The following is a 6,176-nucleotide window of genomic DNA, read 5'->3' as shown; positions in this document are numbered from 1 at the left end:
GATCAGAGAACGTTCTAGAACATTCTAGAAAGTTCAATGAACTGTCTGGGATGACGTCAATAGTGTCCTTGAAACCATCATTCGATGTTAGGACTAATGAACTGAGTAGAATGACGTAATAAAAGATGATGCAATAAAAATAGGTATAAAAAGCACTAGTCTTTGTTAGTTAACTATTAGTATCAAAATGTGGACAGATCAAGTTGTGTTTAATTATGGTGCAAGTGGTCTAAAAGCCAATCTAATAATTGATATTGTTAAAAATGAAAATTTGACAGTAAAGATAACTGAATGGGCGCATAGTGCACCAGCAGGATATGATGAAATCGATGGACCAAATTGGACTGTTGTGGTCTCTTTCGTTACATTCAAACGTTTAAAAGCTCTTGTTGACCAAATAGATTATGACAATCTCCCGAATAAATTGACATTTGGCCATGTTAAAGCGGATTTGGAGTTGATGAAGCTACTGAAGAGCAAAGAATTCTCAGAGAAATATGAATCTTTCTTGGTCAAAAATGATTTAATATAAGAATAAAGTTATTAAAAAATGTATAAATACTTGTAACAATTTATTTAATCGGTCAATCATGAGTGATCTAGTCTACGCGTTGCTGCTTTTCCTCGCTCTAACCATTCTCATAATCTTTAGGTATTATTTCATCATCTCTTTTGTTCAAAATGAAAATAGCTAATCTCGTGTCATTATGGGACTATGGTCAAAAAATTCCTCTCAACAATCGAATGAAAAAATTCAATGCAGATGTAATAAAAAATGGTCTACAGACTCTTCTAACATTTGAATCAGGAAAAATTATTGCCACAGGATGTAAAACAATAAAACAAGCTCGTGTTCATGTTCAATCTGTTTATCCAGGAGCCAAATTTATTCGTATTGTTAACATCACAGCATCTGCTTTTCTTAGAAGTAAACCCAATATTGAAAATCTACCTGGAGTGAGTTATGAACCTGAAATTTTTCCTGCATATATTTGGAAAAGATAAATTATGCGTTGTTTATTACTCAACCGGAAAGTTAATCGTTACTGGAGCTAAGTCTTACAAAGGGTTGCAAGAGATGTTCAATGAGTTCAAAACTCTGGTAGGTATAAAAAGGGAAGTGAAACGAGGTGAAAATTCATTATAAATCAAGCGTTCAACATGTCAACATTAAACTGGTTATCGTTAAATCCTATTAAAATCAACAAGTACAATTTAACTATTTCATGGGGTGAACTCAGAAATGGTGAGATTAGATGTGCAAGAGTAGATCTACGTGAGTTCATCGAAGACAAACCTACATTGGCTGGTGTTAATCTAACTAGACGTGAACTCAGTGGACTTGGTGATTTCTGTAATTCGAAGATAGACGAAATTGGAGCCACGGAAACAATAGAAGAACTAACAATCGAAAACAATGACAATGGAATTACTCTATCTAAAAGAAATCGGAGACTTTGTATAGATAAAGTTGTTGTTCCAACAGTAAATGCTCTAATCCCTGGTGTTGTTTACTTAATGGAAATGTTATCACCTGTAATCTACTCGTCAAGGACTCTTAAAGGCTCATTATTTCTTGCAGACGTTTTTATCTTAGCAACATTGATAAAGGAAACCGGTCGTATTGATCAACCTTGGAAAGAAGAAGAAATGATTATCAACGGAAAACTAACGAAAGAAAGCTCTAATCAACTCATAACTAATTCTGATCAAATATGGCAAGATTATGCAAGTAATTACATCAACACGATGTGGCCACGTGAACACATTCCCAAGGTTATCTTTATGAAAAAACTCAACGGTGACTTCTTGAAGGGATTGGTTGATGCTCATACTGAGAATCCCGCCCTCTTGCGGTCTTTACTGTATATGAACCAAATGTTTAGTATAAATAAAGAGAGTCAATGTTAGTTGACATCAGTTCATTAAATCATCATGGAATATATGTTGTTACTTTGATGCTCAAGGTTTCTATTACAATGATAAGTTCTATCCTCGTGAGTTTGCTATCCATAACAAGACGGGTACTAGTGTTTTCAGCGTTGATCATGGTATCAAGTACCAAGACCTATCTTGGTATGAAAAACGATCAGCCTCCCACTGCATGCGAAACCTTCACGGTTTGCCGTTCGATGCCAAGCGAGGAATAAGCCTCACCGCTATGAAGACTCTTCTGATTACATTTTACGAGGCTAATGTTAACCCTGATCAATATCTAGTAGCCTGTAAGTCGAAAGAATCAGAGTCTATCCTTCGAGCCTTTGGTATTCCTAGAATCAATCTTGAAAGACTTGGTGGTACTTGGAATTCATTGGAAATCAGTTCTACCCCTTGTTCTCTCCATAATGGCCCAGGTAAGTGTAGTTTAAATGCCGTTATGGGAATGAGCAAGTGGGTCGAAAAGGGTGGAAAAAAACCTGATTTAATTGACTTTAAAAAGAAAGATTGTTCACCGAGAAAAGAAGACAAAGATCGTAAAGATGGATGGCCAGACAGTTATGGAACACTTGTCTAATTTTGTATAAGAAAAATTGAAATGAAAAATAACAAATAAACATGATTCATTATAAAATCTATTTGCGTCACCCTTTTACTATGTTAGTTGCCGGTCCAACGGGTTGTGGAAAAACTGAATTTGTTAAACAATTGATTGACAATTCAAAGATAATTAGTAAACCTATTCCAGAAAGATGTGTATATTTCTATGGTGAATATCAAGACAAGTTCAATGAATTTCAAAATGTTGAATTTATTCGCGGTTTACCGGAAGACACGATAAACTCATTAGGTAAAAAACCAACATGGATAATCATCGATGATTTAATGCATGAGTCAGCCAGTTCAAAACTAATCTCAGAATTGTTTACAAAAGGAAGTCATCACCGAAATTTATCAATAATTTTAATTGTACAAAATTTTTTCATTCGCGGAAGTGAGAGTAGAAATATCTCACTTAACTCACAATATATAACCTTATTCAAAAATCCACGTGATCAATCAATAGCAACAATTGTTGCTCGACAAATGTTCCCTCGTAAAATAGCCAAGTTCCAAAGATCTATGAAGATGCTACGTCACTCCTTACTCTTACCTTTTATTGACTTAAAACCTGCAACACCAAATGAAGTTCGACTTCTATCAAATATTTTCACTATACCAATAATAGCTTATCAACTATGATTATATAAGATTAACTAAACTAGATAAATTAAGAAAATGTCAGTCAAAAGAGCGATAAAAGTTTTACCTACTCTACGTCAGTTGGCAAAGACAAAGCAAAAGTTAAAAAGAAAGAAAATACTGGCTAAATGTCCTTGTCAGGTTTATACGGTTTTAGGTGACATCTCAAAAAACATTCTTAAAGGAAAGATAAAAGTTCCACCTAAAAGTCTAAGTAAACTCAAATTGTATAAGACTCAAATGAGATCATTGGCACGAAATAAAAGCAAAGCTAGTATGCAAAGGATTTTGAATCAAAAAGGTGGCGCTCTTCTTCCATTACTACTCAAACCAGTCTTATCTCTTTTAGCATCTTTAGTAGCCAGTAAAATAGCCAAATGAACACAGTGACCCGTATGTTGCTAGTTCCGAGGATCGTTTCAAGGATCCAACTAATGTTCTGTTAAAATCATCCATTCCAAATGACAGGAAAGTGAGATTGATCAATAATCTTAAAATTCGTGACCTTGACAAAAAAGAAGATAAACGTAATCTATCAACTATTTTGAATTCAAATCTATCAGCTAATCAAAAACAGGTTCTGATTGAAGGATTAATCGGAAAAGCAACAATGAAAGTTGATGCAGGTGTTCAAGGTGAACAAGAATTACCAGTCATTCCAGACGAATCAACACTAGCTTTTCAGACTCCTAAATCTGATCTATCACCATCAGATAATGATACAACAATGTTAAATTTAGATGCATGGACAATGAGTGATAAAACACCATCTGTTGAAACACAAAGTCTACCTACAACTCTTTTCGATTTACCATCAACAAGTAACACAACGAAACCCTCGAGAGCTAAAAGTGGTTTATCTCTAAATATTAGGAATAGCTCAAACGATCTTGAATTAGCAATAAGGAATATACCAAGTTTAGTCTCATCAACAAATAAAATAATAAGGGACGATGGAAAAGCGTTTGAAAGAAGTAATCTGTCTGATATTGTTAAGTACCTATTGAGTGAGACAGGTGGCGCTAGAAAACCTGATGGTGCCGGTTATGTTGTTGAGGTTATAAGAACTGAAAAGCCAGAGCTGCTAAAACTAATTAAAAATCCATTAGTATCTAAGAGAAAAGAGTCACAAACATGGGATCAGCTACAGAAAGCATCAGAGAAGGTTACATATCGCCGGAGAGCTCAGGAAGTTTCGGAGGAGTCAGACGACTTTTCGAGTTAGTTAAAAATAGAGCTAAATTATCACAAGTTGAACAATGGTTGAAAAGTCAAGATACTTATGTTTTATTCAAACAAGTACGTAGAAACTTTCCAAGATTACCAATACTTGTAAATAAACCATTCGAACAATGGCAGATTGATTTAATGGACATTTCATGGAATCATAAAGACAATGATGGAGTTCGTTATCTTCTTAACATAATCGATTGTTTCAGTCGTTATGTTTGGTGTGTCCCTCTCAAAACAAAAAACTCTGATGAAGTTGCTAATGCTATGGAATCAATTCTAGTTAAAAAAGCTCCTGAAAAAATCCAGAGTGATCAAGGAAAAGAGTTTCTGAATTCAAAGTTCAAGGATCTATGTAAAAAGTATAATGTTAATTTCTTCACAACAACAGATGATGCAACAAAGTGTGCTATTGTTGAAAGGTTCAATAGGACACTGAGAACAAGATTATATCGTTATCTCTATTACTATAATACAAAAAGATATATTGATGATCTGCAGAAGATTATTAAATCATATAATAATTCATTTCATCGAACTATTCAAATGACACACAGTGATGTCAACGATGATAATAAAATCCAGGTTCTATTGAATATTAGGAAAACACATCCAGAAAATAAAGCCAAACAAAAGCCATTCAAAGTTGGAGATCCTGTTAGGATAACCCAACGCAAGGGAATATTTGAAAAAGGATCAACCAGTAATTTTAAAGAAGAAATTTTTTACGTAACTAAAGTTAAAGCCACGCCTCAAGGGTATATCTATAAATTACGAGATTATGACAAGGAAGCGATTACTTCAATTTTTTATCATTATGAGCTGGCATTAGCTACTGAACCTAAGACGTATAAGATAGAAAAAGTTCTTAAAACTAGAATTAATTCAAATACTAAAAAGAAAGAATATTTTGTTAAGTGGTTAGGATATCCATCTAAATTCAATTCGTGGGTGCAAGATGTCGAATCAATATGATGAGTATTTCATCGAAGCTGTTTCAAATGCTTCAATGGATCTTTTCCCTGAAAATACGTTAACCAAGTTTACTAATCGTCTTCAACAAAACATCAACCTTGAAGGTGAATGGTTAGTTGGAATACAAGAAATTTTCTACCCAGTTGACTTATCACCATCAAGAAGTGTTATCAGTGGAGTGATTGTGTCAGCATTTGGTGAACATGAATTTCGAGTTACATTAACGGAAACAGATGATATTCAAAAATTTGTTTCAAAGTTCAATGAAACAATGGAGCGATTATTCAAAAAGAAAAAAGAAGAGATTATTATTGAACCACCAAGAAAAAAACGTTATACTCTTAAACAACTTTCCGATCTACCTGATTCAGAATATGAAATTATTGGAAGTGATAAACTGGAGGCCGAATTGAAAGACATCATGTCACAGTTAAAGGATGATGAAGTCGATAAAACAATTCCATTGAAACGTCTGGTTGAACTTAGGATCTCAAGTCTTAAAAGAGATAAAGAATTGGGTAATAAGATTAAGCAAATTGAAATTTTACACAAGTCAATAGAAACATTGAATCTTGATATCAAGAACAAAGAAAAATCCATCACTGAATTAACCAAAGCATGGTCAGACAGAGGAATCAAACTGGAATCAGCTAAAGGAGATGAAGAAAGTCTGAAACTACGTATTACCGAACTCAACAAAAAATTGGAAAAGGCTGAGAATGATCATCATGAAATGGGTGACAGGTACAATTTACTTGTTATCAAACATGATTCACTAGAAAAGAAAAAAT

Source organism: Panonychus citri, unplaced genomic scaffold, assembly GCF_014898815.1.
Source record: "Panonychus citri isolate SS breed McGregor unplaced genomic scaffold, ASM1489881v1 Contig00077, whole genome shotgun sequence".
Lineage (NCBI taxonomy): Eukaryota > Metazoa > Arthropoda > Arachnida > Trombidiformes > Tetranychidae > Panonychus > Panonychus citri.
The sequence above is the reverse complement of the archived record's forward strand: the minus strand, read 5'-3'. Positions refer to the sequence as shown.